We start from the raw sequence: 20,217 nt of genomic DNA on the forward strand, positions 1-20,217 counted from the left end.
GCATTTGGTTTCAAAAGTTAAACACATTAATAATAAGCAAGGCCTAAAGAGAAGGTAAGGATCTGTTTGGAATGATTATATCTTGGAATGGTTTTATAGATATTATAAATCAAACTTTAGACATGCATTTTTCTTAATTCTGTACCTTGGTAAGTGACTATACTGGTATGCAGATTCTAGCTTCGCGGTTCAGTGTGGTGGTCCAGAATATACATATTATAATGATGTTGTGTATGAGAGCGATAACGAAGCTCTTGGTCCAGCTACATATTATGTGACTGACACAAATAGATGGGGAGTTAGTAATGTTAGAAATTTTATTGGGAGAAGTGATCCACAGTATAACAGTTTTTCTCGGTCTTTAGTCACAAATACTCAAGACTTGGAACTTTTCCAAACTGCTCGAATCTCTGCTCATCTCTAAGATACTATGGATTAGGTCTCGAAAATGGAAACTACACTGTGACTCTCCTGTTTGCAGAAATAGCCAATTTCAATACCGGATGGAGAAGATTTGGGAGGTGTGTTTTTGATATATATGTTCAGGTATGTATTAAGTCTTCAGAATATTTTAGTTGAAACAGCCTCACAATAAATTACATAGGTTTATGCTAAGGTAAAAACATGTTGAATGATCTTAATTGCATCAGTTTCCCAACATCTTTCTCCTTCAATTGTTACTGGTTTTCGTTTCAATCTTTAAATCTGTTTATTCCAAGGAAATCGTGTTGAAAAGGACTTTGACATAACAAGGGTAGCAGGTGGAGTCCCTAGAAGAGCAATTCAGAGAGAATATACGGCTCAGATTTATGAAAACTACTTGGAAATCCACTTGTTTTGGGCTGCGAAAGGGACTTGCTGTGTTCCTTTTGTGAGTGCATATGGACCTTCAGTTTCGGCCATCAGTGCTGCCCCTGGTTAGATAAAATAACAACTTCCTTTTTTTACTTTTTCCTCTTTTGGTTGATTTCCTTGCATTATATTAACTACTGAGATTTGCTACAGATTTCAAGCCTAGTGTAAGACCTCCAAATCTAACCACTGAGAAGAATAACACAGGCCTAATTGTGGGGATTGTTGTTGGGGTTGGGCTTGTATTTCTATCTGTTCTTGCAGTTTACTTCATTGCCTGAAGAAGAAAAAAGCCACAGACCGGTGATGATAATGGTAAATAAAAAGATCTTTGCTATCGCTGACATCTTATCTATCATATTTCGTAGCTATAAAAATGCCCAGTCGTTAGTCTGCATCTGCTTCTAGGTTTTTATATGCCATATGTTGATTTAATCATCTTTAAATTTTTGAGTAAGAGCTTGAATTACATAGCTTAGTTACCTTGGTAAATTACCATGGTTCATGAATAAGAATGCTATTGTACCCAATGAAAACAAAGGATTTCATTAATGCTTTTTCAATTTATAATGGATGCGTCCATTAGCAAGTTAGATTTTGGTTTCAACTCTCATAATTTGCATTCATAAAAGAATCGATATAATTAAATCGTATATTCATAAGCAATTTGGTCACCTAAGTTTTGCTTAATTGTAATAGTTTTACCAAACTGCTTTTTGGCCCTTTCAGGTTACACAAATATGCTACTATGCCATGATTAGACAATTTGCTTATGTTCTTTCTAGCAACTTTTCATTTTTAACTTGATAAAATATCCCTTTAAGGAATTGATTAGACAGACAAGTTTGTGATAATAAGCTATATTTGTTGTTGAATTTTCAGAGCTTCTAGGAATAGATGTTAGACCATACACTTTCAGTTATGCTGAACTAAGGACTGCTACAGAAGGCTTCGGTCCTGCAAATAAGCTAGGAGAGGAAGGATTTGGACCAGTTTATAAGGTAAAGTCATTGTTCTAATCAGTGCCAAACAAGTGCTGAGAACATTTCAGTGCCTTAAGATTAATTATTTTCCCAGAATTAGATACAGATTGCAGCATTACTTTTTGTCATAGATTCAACTAGAAACACTATCTTTTTGGCTTTATATCAATGAATAGTCGGGTCATCTTTGAGTTCTGTTCTCTTTGGCCTATTATATAGAGACAAGATGTGGTATTTGGTTCATGAAGTTGAGCCTTCTAGTAGATAGGAGCAGTGGAAAGAATAAGTAATAAAAATATGAAGTTGAATAAGTGTTACTGATTTTTCTCACCAATTCAATTTGACCCTTTTACTCAATAGGGANGCCAAGCAACCTACGCGATCTATCACGATAGATCTTTATACCAAGGATGTAGGCTGCTTCCCCTAAGTCTTTCATGGAGAAGCACTTGGATAACCAAGTCTTTACCGACTGCAAGTTCGGTATATCATTCCCGATCAGAAGTATGTCATCGACATACAACACTAGGAATGCTACTGCGCTCCCACTCACTTTCTTGTAAACACAGGGCTCATCTTCGTTCTTAATAAAACTGAATTCTTTTACGGCTTCATCAAAATGAATGTTCCAGCTCCTTGAAGCTTGCTTGAGTCCATAAATGGATCTCCGCAACTTGCATATCTTATTAGCTTGACTATCAAGAACAAAACCATCAGGCTGTGTCATATACACATCCTCCTCAAGGTTTCCGTTCAAGAAAGCAGTTTTGACATCCATTTGCCAAATCTCATAGTCATGATATGCAGCAATTGCAAGCATAATCCGGATGGATTTAATCATGGCAACCGGTAAAAAGGTTTCTTCATAGTCAATTCCATGAATTTGTTTAAACCTTTGGCAACCAGTCGTGCTTTATAAGTATGCACGTTGCCATCTAGCCTTTGAGAAGTTTCCTCAGTCCGTCTCTTTTGGCAAAGCTCCATATAAGCATGACACTTGCAACATCAGCACCACAACCCAAGTATCAACATCAACATCAACATCAACATCAACATCAACATCAACATCAACATCAAAATTCAAAGTCCAACTTTCATACCTTTTTATTAGGTTCTTCTCACTCAAAACGGACCCATCTGCCCATGGAAAGAGTCGACAGCGCAGCCCTTCTAATAGTCTCTCATTGTTTCATCATTCAACCCGTCTATCGGGTTGTTGGTCATGTCGAACTCAATAAATTTCAAGGCATATGTCCCACATTTAGCACTACAATAGGAAGAAGACACTAGCATTAGAATAAACTTATAGAACAATTGTATTATGTAAGTTGGTTTTATACAAAATTTACCTTGACTCATTTATTGGGCGGGTAGAGCGCTTAATTGGCCACTTTCCAGTTAGTACTTGATCACCCAAGTGCTCAAACATCCTGTTGTCACACAATAGCCGCGGGAACAACCTGGACAGTGGCTCCAACTCCACCTCCAACTGCTTGTCTCTACAAATAGTGGGGTTGTAGTCAAGGATCTTCAGCAACCCCTCCTCTAGATGCGCAACGACTGCTATCCAGTGTATTTGTTTGACGAGGATGATGCAGTACACTCTTTTAACAAAGGCCCAACCATGGCCATATTCGGGCTGATCCCCATGTATATACTGCATAATTCTGTCATCAAAATGAAAATCATCAGGGATGCAGTCCAACTGTACTAGGGCCAATCTTTTTCACTTCGGTCCTTTTGCTGCACCACTAGCAATGACATTTTTAATTAAAGTGCGATATGTCGAAACAAGCGTTTGGCCAAACGCCACATCGGTGATAGCATAGTCGGGATACAATAAATCACCATCAGTAGTCTGTCATAGCCTCATCAGTGCCAATATCTCATCGATGTGTTGCATCAAATAAAAACAACAAGATAAGTATGGAAAACACAGGTAAAAATAAGGAAAATTAAGCAAAAATAACTCAACGAATCCTCAAGCCACGTGCCCCTCATCAACAACTTCTCAAACCATTCCCAGGGATAATCCCCTGTCTTACACTTTATATGCCCATTACTTCCTGATCCATTGTAATAGGCATAGAAGAGTTTTTTCTTTTCCTCTATTGGCCCATATAAATCGACATTTGAGTCCAATTTCCCTTGCCCACTTCCTCCCCCTTCCTCCATTTTTACATTGCCGCTTCCTTCGCCTCCCACCTCGCCCTCCTCCATTATCATCGCCCCACTTCCTCTACCAACCTCCTCCATTTCTGGTTCTTCCTCCATTTGTTTCTTAATTTTCTTCTTTTTTACCTGTGTCACTACCATGTAAGGCGATTTCACAAACTTGCTCTTTCGGCTCTCTCTTTTCAAGCCAGTTTGCACTTCAACCGCCTTTAATTCTCCACCAACTTCCTCCTCCATTGTACCAACTTCCTCCTCCACCGTATTGACAGCTCTGAATAGAATTGCGTTAGGCTAGTGTCAAACTGCACCAATCAGTGCACAAGGTGCTCCGGTGATCTCAAGTCTAAGGATCACATGCACCACTATTCATCAGAGGATTTGTTCCATAGACACTGGGGTTACCATCCATATGGAATCCTCTGGTGGGTTAGTCTAGTGAACTTGCTGCGGCATATCCGCCTATAACAAGCACCCATGTGTTGCACCAGGTTGTCACCAAACAACCTTGACAAGTGAGATCAGTCACTGCCTTTCGACAGAGTCGTTCAACACTATGATAGCCTTACCATATTATCTGTGCCCTTACTTCATAATAATACTAGGGCTACGGACGTTTCTAGGATGGCCACCATATGTGCTCATAGGGTTCTCACTATCAAGATTTGAAACACTTGATACCCTCGTCACGGTTCTACCATTCTAAGGGCATATATCAACACATATTGCAATAATAATGATTTACGCGATATAGAATAAAATGCCTTTTATTATTGATTAATGAACATTATTACAAAGATTCGATTCTACAATAATTGATTGGCTCTAGGGCATCTACTCTAACAGGTTTATCCTTCCCTTCCATTGGGACTACTTTAACGCCATGTCTACTTTTTTTAGGCTGTTGATGGTTCGCTCATATGATTTCAGTCCCCATGGATAAGAATTAAAGAACTTCAAGTTGCTTGCAAACAACAACCAATCTTTCTCAACAGCTTTTGTTGAATCACCAGCTAATAAGATCGAATGTAAAAACAAAACCAAGTACACTTTTATCTTCTCTGTATCAGTAAATTTAACTGTTTCTACCTATTCTCTAATACCTATGCTGTAATACACTTATCCCCCTGCAAAACCTTATTATAAAACTATGTGGCTCCCTGACTATTCTTTACTGCCTTTGCCTTCTTATCTGGCACATCCCCACATCCTAAGCCCGTCACCAGGGCATATTCCATCATGCCAAAACATAGTGGCTTTCTGCCCACCACAAACTACATTTTTTTTTTTTATTTCATCTTACTAAGTGCAGCAACATGTAATCCACTCCCTGCCCCCAAAATGCTTTTTTCCAATGATTTTCGAGTCCTAAAAACCGACCGAAACAAGTGTGACTGAAATCTCCTTTACCATGCGTAATTCCATCTAAAATGTCCTGTATTCTGTCAAAAACTTCCCAACTTGACCTGACTGTCACCCTTGCAAGGAAATAGGGCACCTTATCGCTTATAAGGTCCAACTCATAGTCTGTATAGTTTACGGTCCACACAATCTGCACAATCGATATAAACAAAATGTCAATAACAAAAATAAACCAAAACAACTAAGAAACAAAATATCAGCAACAAAAAATTACCACCATGGTCGGTTAAGCGATTTCAAATCGCTTAAAAGATCTTGACTCTGCCTCGTGCAAGATCGCTTAAACGATTTCAAATCACTTAAGCGACCAAGAGTAAACTGAAAGAATCTCTTAAGCGACACAAACGATTGCTTAAGTGATCTTATATCTATGATTTTGCCTCAAAAAGATCGCTTAAGCGATTTGAAATTGCTTAAGCGACCAAGAGTCAACTTAATCATTCTCTTAAGCGATAAAAAGGATCGATTAAGCGATCTTAGATCTGGGCAGATGGAGTAAAAGAGGTTAATCGCTTAAGCGACAGTTCAGAACGTACCCTTGCTTCGGCGGCCTACTCATTCTCGTCGACCTCCTCCTCGGAAGACTCCTTCTGGCCTAAATTCTCGTCGGAATCCTCCTTTTAGCTTGAATTATCGCCTGACTCCTTGTCTTTAGAATCATTTATCGATTCTTCCCTCTGTTCTTGTGCCGCTGGCGTCTCCTCTCCTTGTCGACCACCTTCACTGATTGGATGATCCACCGGAGCAGCCATTGAACTGCTTGCGCCACCGGAATCTTGGATTTGAAGTGGCGTTGGGTTGTCCTCAACATTGTGAGTGTCAGCCATGGTTTTGGATTGAATTTGGTGTGAAAATTTGTAGTTTGGATCAGAAATGTGGGTTGTATTGCCAGAAATCACGCAGATTCCGTTTACGGTTCAAGAAATCGATTTTAGGGTTCAAGAAATCGATCAAAAATCATGACTTATCGCCGAAAATCGTGACTATATTTCATTTAGGGTTCAAGAAATTGAGTTTACGATTGAATATGGTGTGGAAATTTGTGGGTTCGATCGGAAATCGCACTGTCTCCCTTTAGTTCAAGAAATCGATTTTTGCCTTAATGAATTTCAATTAAGTGAGGTGAATAGTTAGTGGGGCTTGTTTTGAGAAATTTCAAATTTTAAAAACTTTTATTATTTCTGATTCGGCCAAAATATGTTTTAATCTTTTCATTTAACCTATTTTACGTGTTTAGTTTGTGGGGCTTGGTCGCTTAAGCGATTTAAGATCGCTTAAGCAATCTCTTCCGAGGCAGAATAAAATCTGCCTAGATAGATGATCGCTTAAGCGATCCTCTTAAGCGATTCTTCGCTTTTACTCTTGGTCGCTTAAGCGATCTCTTCCGAGGCAGAATAAAATCTGCCCAGATCTATGATCGCTTAAGCGATTCCTCGTTTTTACTCTTGGTCGCTTAAGCGATTTTAGATCGCTTAAGCAATCTCTTTCGAGGCAGAATAAAATCTGCCCAGATAGATGATCGCTTAAGCGATTCTTCGCTTTTCCTCTTGGTCGCTTAAACAATTTAAGATCGCTTAAGCGATCTCTTCCGAGGCAGAATAAAATCTGCCCAGATCTATGATCGCTTAAGCGATCCTCTGGTATCTCTTAAGCGATTCTTCGCTTTCACTCTTGGTCGCTTAAGCGATTTTAGATCGCTTAAGTGATCATTGAGAAAAAATCTTGGTCGCTTAGGAGATATATGTGGCCGCTCATATATCGCTTAAGCGATCATGACAAAAAGAGAAGAATCCTACATTTCTCCTGAATTATGTAATAATCTGNCGACGTCAACCACATTCTCAAGCATTGGCCCTACAACTGCCCTCACATGTGTGACCCTTTGTAGGTCCTGTGTCAGGTGGTCTACCCCTTCATCGCTTTGATCCTCCAATGCTCGAAAAGATATGACATGGTGTTGTTGCGCTTCACCCCCAATAGCGGTGAGGAAGGGACGGACAATCCCCTGCAATAAGAAACAAAATCAATCAAATTTAAGCGACATTTTAAAGCAAGTGCATGTTCAAAAGCTTAATCCTTTAATCTTACCCAAGCTGATTGAATTTCAATCTCTATTTGCTCATAATCTGAATGGGTACACTTCTGGTCGTGCCACTACAACATCCTAGGAAATGTCTGTTGCACAACCGAAGCCCTAATCCTCCCCTTTGCCTTAGCTAAGACAGGGATGGCCTCATACATCCAAGCCTATATTGTAAAAAAAATAGTCCATATCATAATTCAAACACATATATTAAAAAAAATATAACAAAAAGCTATTAATATTTACCTACATTGCCCATGGGAAGCCAAACAAATTGTATGTCGTCGCTCTATTCTTCTCGACCTATTGGGAGTGCTTTAACGCCAGGTCTTTTGCTTGCAGGGACTTCATGGTTCGCTTAAATGATACCCATCCCCACAAATAAGCATTAAAGAAGTTCAAGTTGCTTACAAACTTCACCCAATCAATATCAACGGCTTTTGTTGAGTCACTAGCCATTAGGATCGAATGTAAGAACAATACCAAGCATAGTTTGAATGTCTCCAAATCATTAAACTCACCATCTTTTAACCTGTCCTCTAATTCCTGTGCCTTAATAGACTTGTTCCCCGCCAAAACCTTGTTAGCCAACCTTTTGGCTCCCGTACTGTCCGTTATTCTTTTTTCCTCAACCTCACCTAGCAATTCCCCACATCTTAAGCCAGTCACCAATGCATATTCCATCATCCCGAAACGTAGTGGCTTTCCATCCACCATGAACCACATTTCATGCTTTTTGTTGCTTTTTATTGAATGCAGCAACATATAATGCACTCTCGACCCCCAAAATGTCTTTTTCCATTTTGTGTCCATATCCCAAAAATGACTGAAACAAGTCTCTTTGAATCTCCTTTCACCATTCCTCACTGTCCCTAAAATCCCCGTTATTCTCATTAAAACATCCCAACTTGACCTCACTGTCACCCTCACAAGGAAGTACAGTACCGTATCGCTTACAACCTGCAATCCGTACTCTCTATAGTTTACGCTCCGGAAAATCTGCATAATCGATATAAACAAAATATCAGCAAAAAAATTAAACCAAATCAAATATAAACAAAATACGCTCCGGAAGAATCGCTTCAGCGATGGGCAGATGATTCTGCCTCATACAAGATCTCTTAAGCAATCTGAAATCGCTCGCTTAAGCGTAAAAGTGACGAATCGCTTAAGCGATACAGAAGATCGCTTAAGCAATTCGTTGATTTTACTCTTGGTCGCTTAAGCGATTTAAGATCGCTTAAGCAATCTCTTCCGAGGCAGAATCAACATCTGCCCAGATCTAAGATCGCTTAAGCGATTCGACACTTTTACTCTTAAGCGATCTGAAATCGCTTAAGCGATACAAAGGATCGCTTAAGCGATTATAGATCTGGGCAGATTTGGTTCTGCCTCGGAAGAGATCGCTTAAGCGACCAAAAGTAAAAGCGATTCATCACTTTTACTCTTGGTCGCTTAAGTGATTACAGATCGCTTAAGAGATCTTGTACGAGGCAGAATCAACATTTGCCAGATCTAAGATCGCTTAAGCGATTCATCGCTTTTACTCTTAAGCAATCCTAAATAGCTTAAGCGACAAAGAGTAAAAGCCATCAATCGCTTAAGTGATACAAAGGATCGCTTAAGCGATCTTAGGTCTCGGCAAGTACAAATACCTTTTCTTCGGCGACCTCCTCCTCTTTGGCAGCCTCTTCCTCCGCAACCTCCTCCTCCTCGTCTGAACTCTCGCCGAACTCCTCTTCCTGGCCTGAATTCTGCCTGTCCTCCTCTTCCTCTTTAGAACTGTTTTGCTCCTGTTCTCTCTTTTGTTGTGCCGCCGTCGTCTCCGCTGCTAGAACACCTTCACTGATCGGAGGATCCATCGAAGTAGCCATTGAACTGCTTGCGCGGCCGGACTCTATGATTCGAAGAGGTGTTAGGTTTTCCTCCTCATTGTGAATATCAGCCATGGTTTTAAGAAAGGAAAAAGCTTTAGGATTGAATTTGGGTGTGAAAAATTGTCAGAATGTGGACTATTATCGCCGAAAATTGCACAAAATGCATTTAGGGATTGAAGATATCGATTTTTACCTTAATTGGTTTCGATTAAGCGATTTGAATGGGTGGGGCTCTTTTTCAAATTTCAAAATTTAAAAACTTTCATTAATTATGATTTTATCCTTATATGTTTTAATCTTTTCATTTTAACCGATTTTACATGTTTAATAGATCCTAACTGTGTCTAGTCAGCTTCTTTAAATTAAAAAAAAAATAGAAGACTATTTTCTTTAATCGAAACTTGGGATAGCCGGTCAGCTAAATTTTCTCCATCTCCTCCCATTTTCTCTTTCTTTCTCTCTTCTCTCTTCTCCCTCTCTTTTCTTTTTTTTCTTTTTCTCTTCTTCTCTTTCCTCTCTCAATCACACCAGGCCGCTTTCTCTCTTTTTTCTCTCTTCCCATTCTTTCTCTCTTTACCACCCACTTCCCATATGCACCCGTTAACACAACAATGTCAACTCCTCCCAGATCTAAGACGAGGCACGCCACACCGTCATCGTCGTCAGCCACCCGAAACGGCGATGGCCGCCTGTTCACCGAGTCAGACGAAGTTCATCTTCTCAAAACCCTTGAAAAGCTCACCAAATCAACCCCACCATCCTCTCAAATCATTCCAGTAATAAAGAACAAGAAGAAGAAAATTTGGCTTGGTTGAAGCTGAAAGAAATGGTGAGGGAGAACAGGAACGTGAAGAAGTGGTGAATTTGGAGGCTTACCCAGTGCTAGTGGGTGAATTGTCCGAGTACTTTCCATTGAATTTGGTGTGGAGAGAGGCGTTGAGGTCTTTGGGGAGTGGGAAATTGAGGGAAATGGATGAGAAGTGGAAATCGATTGGGATTGAAGAAGCCAAGATTGTGATTAAGAAAGCTGAGTTGGCTAAGGAGCAGACTGATTTGATTATGGAGGTTCTCGGAGATTCTGCAAATGGGAATTGTGCCGTAGCCTGAATTGCAGATGCCGCCACTTTGAGAAGTTTTCAAATTGTATAATCACTGTCTGAGATCATTTCATGGTATCATGGCTTGCCAGCAGCCTTGATTGCAGATGCCTCCTCCTGGCACCAGCCTTGTGCAGATGCCTTGCCGGCAGCCTACTCGACAGCCCAAGCCAATTGAGGAGTTCCCTCTTGTTTGCCAGCAACCTGCAAAATTATCCGGCACACCTGCACCCACGTCAGCTTTTCTAATAAAAACAAAAAAAAAAAACAAAAAGTTTTCAGGGCCATTTGTAAATGGAAAGTTGGGATGTCCAAGGAGTAAAAAATTTCTCTCTTCACAAACCCAAATTATGGAATGCAAGATTGAAAAGTTCACTGAGTCTGTCTATTTTCGGTAAAGCTGTGTATAAGCAAGACACCTGCAGCTCAGCACCACAACCCAAGTATCAACATCAACATCACATAAACTACAAAATTAAAATTACAAGTTCCAAACCTTTGATTGGGTTGTGGTCACTCAAAATGGATCCTTTCCCTATGGAAGCACTAACAGCCCAGCGCTCTCAAAAATGGTATTTGTTTCGTCATTCAATCCGTCCATCGGGCTATTGGTCATGTCGAACTGAATAAAATTCAGGGCATATGCCCACAATCAGCACTGCAATAGGAAGATGACATTAGTATTAGAATCAGCTTATAGAACAATTGATTATGTAAGTTAGTTTTATACAAAATTACCTTGACTCATTTGTTGGGACGGGAACGCATTGAGTGGCCACTTTCCCGTAATGCTTCATCACCAAGGTGCTCAAACATCTCGCTCTGCGTAACAGCCACAGGAACAACAAGACAGTGGCTCCAACTTGGCCTCCAACTGCCTGTCTCGACAAATGGTGGGTTGCAGTCAAGGATCTTCAACAACCTCTCCTCTAAGAGCGCGACGACTGCTATCCAGTGCATTTCCTTGACCAGGATGATGTAGTAGACACTTTAAAACTTTGCCAACTGTGGCCATATTTAGGCCTGTCCCCCATTACATACTGCATATCCTGTCATCAAACTTAAATCATTAGGGACGCAGTCCAAGTCTTTTGTGCCCGATCGTTTTTCGCTTGGCCATTTCCTACAGATGTACCAATGGCCTTTTTCAATAAATTGCGATATGTCGATACCAGTGTTTGGCCAAAGGCCACATCGGTGATGGCACAATCGGGATACAATAGATCACCATTGCTAGTTTGTCGCAACCTCATCAGTGCAATACCTCATCGATGTACTGCATCAAATAAAAACAACATGATAAGTATACAATACCATGGAAAACATAAGCAAAAATAAGGAAAATTAAAAGCGAAAAAACTCACGAGTCGTGAAGCCAGTGCCCATCGTCAAATTTTTCAAACTAATCCCAAGAATAATCCGGTCTTACACTTTACAAGGGCATCACTTCGGATCATGTAATAGGTATAGAAGGGTTTTTTCTTTTCCTCTTCTATTGGCCTATACAAATCGACAGTGGACTCCATTTTTGCTTTGTCGCTTCTCCCCCTTCCTCATTTGTACATCCCAGCTTCCTTCGCCTCCCGCCTCAACCTCCTCCATTATAAATACCCATTCCTCCAGAAACCTCTTAACCCCTCAATTTTGGCTTCTTCCTCAATTGTTTCTTTGTTTCCTTTAATTCCACGTGTTAGTACAGTGTAAGGCAATTTCACAAACCTGCTCTTTCGGCTCTCTCTTTTCAGCCCAAGTTGCACTTTAACCGCTTCAATACTCCACCAAGTTCCCGCACCGTACCAACTTCCTCCTGCACCCTATCCACTTTCTCCTCCACCCTTTCAACTGCTCTTCCATCTTATCAAACAAACTGTTATGAGGTCAACCACTCACTCTCCAACCCCGACTCCTCGGCAAAGTGGTACTTGTTGTACGGTTTGCTGAGGCATACGAAGCTCTTCCTCCCTCCCTACTCCTCCTCCCACCGATTGCGGCTTCATCTCCTCAGTGTCAAACACATTCTCAAGCAGTGGCCCACAACTGCCCTCACATGTGTGACCCTTTATAGGTCCCGTCAGGCGGTCTATCCCTTCATCCCTTTGATCCTCTAGTGCTCGGAAAGATGTGACATGGTGTTGTGCTTCACCCCAGTAGCGATGAGGAAGGGACGGACAAGTCCTGTAATAAGAAACAAAATCAATCAGATTTAAGCGACATTTTAAAGCAAGTGCGAGTTCAAAAGCTTAATCCTTTAATCTTACCCGAGCTGATTGAATTTCAATCTCTATTTGCTCATAATCCGAATGGGTACACTTCTGTGTGCCATCGTAACATCCTAGGAAATGTTGTTGCACAATCGAAGCCCTAATCCTCCCCTTGCCTTAGCAGGACAGGGATGGCCTTTACATCTAAGCCAATTGTAAAAAAAAACAGTCCATATCATAATTCAAACACATATATTAAAAAAAATATAACAAAAAAGCTATTAATATTTACCTGCTGCCCTAGGAAGCCAAACAAATTGTACGTCGCGTCTATTCTTCTCGGCCCATGGGAGTGCTTTAACGCCAGGTCTTTTGCTGTAGGGACTCCATGGTTCGCTTAAATGATACCCATCCCCACGGATAAGCATTAAAGAAGTTCAAGTTGCTTAAAACTTCACCCAATCAATATCAACGGCTTTTGTTGAGTCACTAGCCATTAGGATCGATTTCTCTGTATCAGAAAATTCAACTGTTTCTAGCCTATTCTCTAATACCTATGCTATAATAGACTTATCCCCCTGCAAAACCTTATTATAAAACTGTATGGCTCCCCGACTATTCTTTACTGCCTTTACCTTCTTATCTGACACTTCCCCATATCCTAAGCCCGTCACCAAGGCATATTCCATCATGCCAAAACGTAGTGGCTTTCCGCCCACCACAAACCACATTTCTTTTTTTTTTTTTTTATTGCATCTTACTGAGTGCAGCAACCTGTAATGCACTCCGTGCCCCCAAAATGCCTTTTCCTAATGATTTTCGAGTCCTAAAACCTGACCGAAACAAGTGCGACTGAAATCTCTTTTACCATGCGTAACTCCATCTAAAATGTCCTGTATTCTGTCAAAAACTTCCCAACTTGACCTGACCTGACCGTCACCCTTGCAGGGAAGTAGGGCACCTTATCTCTTATAAGGTCCAACTCGTAGTTTGTACAGTTTACGATCCGCACAATCTACACAATCGATATAAACAAAATGTTAGCAACAAAAATAAACCAAAACAACTAATAAACAAAATATCAGCAACAAAAAATTACCATTGTGGTCGGTTAAGCGATTTCAGATCGCTTAAGAGATCTTGACTTTGCCTCGTGCAAGATTGTTTAAGCGATTTCAAATCGCTTAAGCAACCAAGAGTAAACTGAAAGAATCTCTTAAGCGACACAAACGATCGCTTAAGCGATCTTATATCTATGATTCTGCCTCGAAAAGATCGCTTAAGCGACCAAGAGTCAACTTAATCAATCGCTTAAGCGATATAAAGGATCGCTTAAGCGATCTTAGATCTAGGCAGATTGAGTAAAAGAGGTTAATTGCTTAAGTGATACAAATGATCACTTAAGCGACAATTCAGAACTTACCTTTGCTTCGGCGGCCTGCTCGTTCTCGCCGACCTCCTCCTCGTCGCCTAAATTCTCGGAAGACTCTTCCTGGCCTAAATTCTCGTCGGAATCCTCCTCTGGCCTGAATTATCGCCTGACTCCTTGTCTTTAGAATCGTTTGCCGATTCTTCCCTCTGTTCTTGTGCCGCCGGCGTCTCCTCTCCCTGTCGACCACCTTCACTGATCGGATGATCCACCGGAGCAGCCATTGAACTGCTTGAGCCACCAGAATCTAGGATTCGAAGTGGCGTTGGGTTGTCCTCGTCATTGTGAGTGTCAGCCATGGTTTTGGATTGAATGTGGTGAAAATTTGTAGTTTGGATCGGAAATGTGGGCTGTATCGCCGAAAATCACGCAGATTCCGTTTACAGTTCAAGAAATCGATTTTAGGGTTCAAGAAATCGATCGAAAATCGTGACTTATCACCGAAAATCATGACTATATTCCGTTTAGGGTTCAAGAAATTGAGTTTACGATTGAATATGGTGTGAAAATTTGCGGGTTTGATCGGAAATCGCACTGTCTCCCTTTGGTTCAAGAAATCGATTTTTGCCCTAATGAATTTCGATTAAGCGAGGTGAATAGTTAGTGGGGCTTGTTTTGAGAAATTTCAAATTTTAAAAACTTTTATTATTTCTGATTCAGCCCAAATATGTTTTAATCTTTTCATTTTAACCCATTTTACGTGTTTAGTTAATCTTTTCATTTTAACCCATTTTACGTTTTTAGTTAGTGGGGCTTGGTCGCTTAAGCGATCTCTTCCAAGGCAGAATAAAATCTGCCCAGATAGATGATCGCTTAAGCGATTCTTCGTTTTTACTCTTGGTCGCTTAAGCGATCTCTTCCGAAGCAGAATAAAATCTGCCTAGATCTATGATCGCTTAAATGATCCTCTGGTATTGCTTAAACGATCTCTTCCGAGGCAGAATAAAATCTGCCCAAATAGATGATCGCTTAAGCGATCCTCTGGTATCGCTTAAGCAATTCTTCGCTTTTACTCTTGGTCGCTTAAGCGATTTAAGATCGCTTAAGCAATCTCTTCCGAGGCAGAATAAAATCTGCCCAGATCTATGATCGCTTAAGCAATCCTCTGGTATCTCTTAAGCGATTCTTTGCTTTCACTCTTGGTCGCTTAAGCGATTTCAGATCGCTTAAGCGATCATTTGAGAAAAAATCTTGGTCACTTAAGAGATATATGTGGTCGCTCATATATCGCTTAAGCGATCATGATAAAAAGAGAAGAATCCTACATTTCTCCTGAATTATGTAATAATCTGTCTTTATAGAGCTAATTTCGAAATAACTCATTTTCCTCCTAAATTCGAAAAGAATAAGCAGCAAAATGAAGTCATTTATGTCAATCTAATCCATCACATATCAAAATATAAGAGACATCAATGTAATTGAAAGTTTAAACTTAAAATCATTCATAATAGTGCCAAAACAGAATAAATCCTAAGCCACTTTGACAAGTTTTGGAATTCGGTATAATCACTGTCTAAGATCATTCTTTGGTACCATGCCTTGCCAGTAGCCTTGATTGCAGATGCCGCCACTTTGAGAAGTTTTCAAATTCTGTATAATCACTGTCTGAGATCATTTCATGGTATCATGGCTTGCCAGCAGCCTTGATTGCAGATGCCTCCTCCTGGCCACCAGCCTTGATTGCAGATGCCTTGCCGGCAGCCTACTCTGACAGCCCAAGCCAATTTGAGGAGTTCCCTCTCATTGTTTGCCAGCAACCTGCAAAATTATCCGGCACACCTGCACCCACGTCAGCTTTTCTAAATAAAACAAAAAAAAACAAAAAGTTTTTCAGGGCCAATTTGTTAAATGGAAAGTTGGGATGTCCAAGGAGTAAAATTTTCTCTCTTCACAAACCCAAGTTATGGAATGCAAGATTGAAAAGTTCACTGAGTCTGTCTATTTCGGTAAAGCTGTGTATAAGCAAGACACCTGCAGCATCAGCACCACAACCCAAGTATCAACATCAACATCACATAAACTACAAAATTAAAATTACAAGTTCCAAACCTTTTGATTGGGTTGTGGTCACTCAAAATGGATCCATTTCCCTATGGAAGCACTCAACAGCCCAGCGCTCTCAAAAGATGGTCATTGTTTCGTCATTCAATCCGTCCATCGGGCTATTGGTCATGTCGAACTGAATAAATTTCAGGGCATATGCCCCACAATCAGCACTGCAATAGGAAGATGACATTAGTATTAGAATCAGCTTATAGAACAATTGTATTATGTAAGTTAGTTTTATACAAAATTTACCTTGACTCATTTGTTGGGACGGGAACGCATTTGAGTGGCCACTTTCCCGTTAATGCTTCATCACCAAGGTGCTCAAACATCTCGCTCTCGCGTAACAGCCACAGGAACAACACGGACAGTGGCTCCAACTTGGCCTCCAACTGCCTGTCTCGACAAATTGTTGGGTTGCAGTCAAGGATCTTCAACAACCTCTCCTCTAAGAGCGCGACGACTGCTATCCAGTGCATTTCCTTGACCAGGATGATGTAGTAGACACTTTTAACCTTTGCCCAACTGTGGCCATATTTAGGCCTGTCCCCCATTACATACTGCATCATCCTGTCATCAAACTTAAAATCATTAGGGACGCAGTCCAAGTCTTTTGTGCCCGATCGTTTTCGCTTGGCTCATTTTCCTACAGATGTACCAATGGCCTTTTTCAATAAATTGCGATATGTCGATACCAGTGTTTGGCCAAAGGCCACATCGGTGATGGCACAATCGGGATACAATAGATCACCATTGCTAGTTTGTCGCAACCTCATCAGTGCAATACCTCATCGATGTACTGCATCAAATAAAAACAACATGATAAGTATACAATACCTCATGGAAAACATAAGCAAAAATAAGGAAAATTAAGCGAAAATAACTCACCGAGTCGTGAAGCCAGCTGCCCATCGTCAAATTTTTCAAACTAATCCCAAGAATAATCCCGGTCTTACACTTTACAAGGGCATCACTTTCGGATTCATTGTAATAGGTATAGAAGGGTTTTTTCTTTTCCTCTTCTATTGGCCTATACAAATCGACAGTGGACTCCATTTTTGCTTGCTCGCTTCCTCCCCCTTCCTCCATTTGTACATCCCAGCTTCCTTCGCCTCCCGCCTCAACCTCCTCCATTATAACTACCCCACTTCCTCCAGAAACCTCTTTAACCCCCTCAATTTTGGCTTCTTCCTCAATTTGTTTCTTTGTTTTCCTTTTAATTCCACGTGTTAGTACAGTGTAAGGCAATTTCACAAACCTGCTCTTTCGGCTCTCTCTTTTCAGCCCAAGTTGCACTTTAACCGCCTTCAATACTCCACCAAGTTCCTCCTGCACCGTACCAACTTCCTCCTGCACCCTATCCACTTTCTCCTCCACCCTTTTCAACTGCTCTTCCATCTTATCAAACAAACTGTTTATGAGGTCAACCACCTCACTCTCCCAACCCCGACTCCTCGGCAAAGTGGTACTTGTTGTACCGGTTTGCTGAGGCATACGAAGCTCTTCCTCCCTCCCCTCCTCCTCCCTCCCACCGATTGCGGCTTCATCCTCCTCAGTGTCAACCACATTCTCAAGCAGTGGCCCTACAACTGCCCTCACATGTGTGACCCCTTATAGGTCCCGCATCAGGCGGTCTATCCCTTCATCCTTTTGATCCTCTAGTGCTCGGAAAGATGTGACATAGTGTTGTTGTGCTTCACCCCCAGTAGCGATGAGGAAGGGACGGACAACGTCCTGTAATAAGAAACAAAATCAATCAGATTTAAGCGACATTTTAAAGCAAGTGCGCGTTCAAAAGCTTAATCCTTTAATCTTACCCGAGCTGATTGAATTTCAATCTCTATTTGCTCATAATCCGAATGGGTACACTTCTAGTCGTGCCATCGTAACATCCTAGGAAATGTCTGTTGCACAATCGAAGCCCTAATCCTCCCCTCTGCCTTAGCCAGGACAGGGATGGCCTTATACATCTAAGCCTACATTGTAAAAAAACAGTCCATATCATAATTCAAACACATATATTAAAAAAAATATAACAAAAAGCTATTAATATTTACCTGCATTGCCCATAGGAAGCCAAACAAATTGTACGTCGCCGGTCTATTCTTCTCGGCCCATTGGGAGTGCTTTAACGCCAGGTCTTTTGCTTGTAGGGACTCCATGGTTCGCTTAAATGATACCCATCCCCACGGATAAGCATTAAAGAAGTTCAAGTTGCTTACAAACTTCACCCAATCAATATCAACGGCTTTTGTTGAGTCACTAGCCATTAGGATCGAATGTAAGAACAATACCAAGCACAGTTTGAACATCTCTGAATCGTTAAACTCACCATCTTTTAACTTGTCCTCTAATTCCTGTGCCTTAATAGAGTTGTTCCCTGCCAAAACCTTGTTAGCCAACCTTTTGGCTCCCGTACTGTCCGTTATTCTTTTTTCCTCAACCTCACCTGGCAATTCCCCACATCTTAAGCCAGTCACCAACGCATATTCCATCATCCCGAAACGTAGTGGCTTTCCATCCACCATGACCACATTTCATGCTTTTGTGCTTTTATTGAGTGCAGCAACATATAATGCACCGACCCCCAGAATATCTTTTTCCATTTGTGTCCATATACCAAAAATGACTAAAACAAGTCTCTTTGAATCTCCTTCACCATCCTCACTGTCCCAAAATCCCCGTTATTCTCATTAAAACATCCCAACTTGACCTCATGTCACCTTACAGGGAAGTGGGTACCGTATCGCTTACAACCTCCAATCCGTACTCTCTATAGTTTACGCTCTGGAAAATCTGCACAATCGATATAAACAAAATATCAGCAAAACAAAATTAAACCAAATCAAATATAAACAAAATATGCTCCGGAAGAATCGCTTAAGCGATGGGCAGATGATTCTGTCTATACAAGATCACTTAAGAGTAAAAGCGACGAATCGCTTAAGCAATACAGAAGATCGCTTAAGCGATTCGTCGATTTTACTCTTGGTCGCTTAAGCGATTTAAGATCGCTTAAGCGATCTCTTCGAGGCAGAATAACATCTGCCCCAATCTAAGATCGCTTAAGCGATCTTCTATATCGCTTAAGCGATTCGACACTTTACTCTTAAGTGATCTGAAATCGCTTAAGCGATACAAAGGATTGCTTAAGCGATTATAGATTTGGGCAGATTTGGTTTGCCTTGGAAGAGATCGCTTAAGCGATCTTAAATCGCTTACAAATCGTAAGAGATCTTGTACGAGGTAGAATCAACATTTGCCAGATATAGATCGCTAAGCAACGTTTATATCGCTTAAGCGATTCATCGCTTTTATTTAAGCAATCATAAATAGCTTAAGCGACCAAGAGTAAAAGCCATCAATTAAAACGATACAAAGGATCGCTTAAGCGATCTTAGGTCTCGGCAAGTACAAATACCTTTCTTCGACGGCCTCCTCCTCTTTGGCGGCCTCCTCCTCCGTGGCCTCCTCCTCTCGTCTGAACTCTGCCGGACTCCTCTTCCTGGCCTGAATTCTGCTCGGCCTCTCTTCCTCTTCCGAATCGTTTTGCTCCTGTTCTCTCTCTTGTTGTGCCGCCGTCGTCTCTACTGCTGGAACCCTCACTGATCGGAGGATCCACCGGAGCAGCCATTGAACTGCTTGCGCAGTCGGACTCTACGATTCGAAGAGGCGTTGGGTTTTCTCCTCATTGTGAATGTCAGCCATGGTTTTAAGAAAGGAAGAAAGCTTTAGGATTGAATTTGGGTGTGAAAATTGCCGAATATGGATGTTATCGCTGGAAATTGCATGGAATGGTGTAGGGATTGAAGATATCGTTTTTGCTTTAATTGGTTTCGATTAAGCGATTTGAATGGATGGGGTCTTTTTCAAATTTCAAATTTTAAAAACTTTCATTAATTATGATTTTATCCTTATATGTTTTATCTTTTCATTTTAACCTATTTACATGTTTAATAGATCCTAACTATGTCACGTCAGCTTCTCTAAATTAAAAAAAAATCAAAAACAATTTCAAAGCCATTTCTTAAATCGAAACTTGGGATGGCGGTCAG

Source organism: Pistacia vera, unplaced genomic scaffold (assembly GCF_008641045.1).
Source record: "Pistacia vera cultivar Batoury unplaced genomic scaffold, PisVer_v2 Contig970, whole genome shotgun sequence".
In the NCBI taxonomy this organism is placed as follows: Eukaryota; Viridiplantae; Streptophyta; class Magnoliopsida; order Sapindales; family Anacardiaceae; genus Pistacia; species Pistacia vera.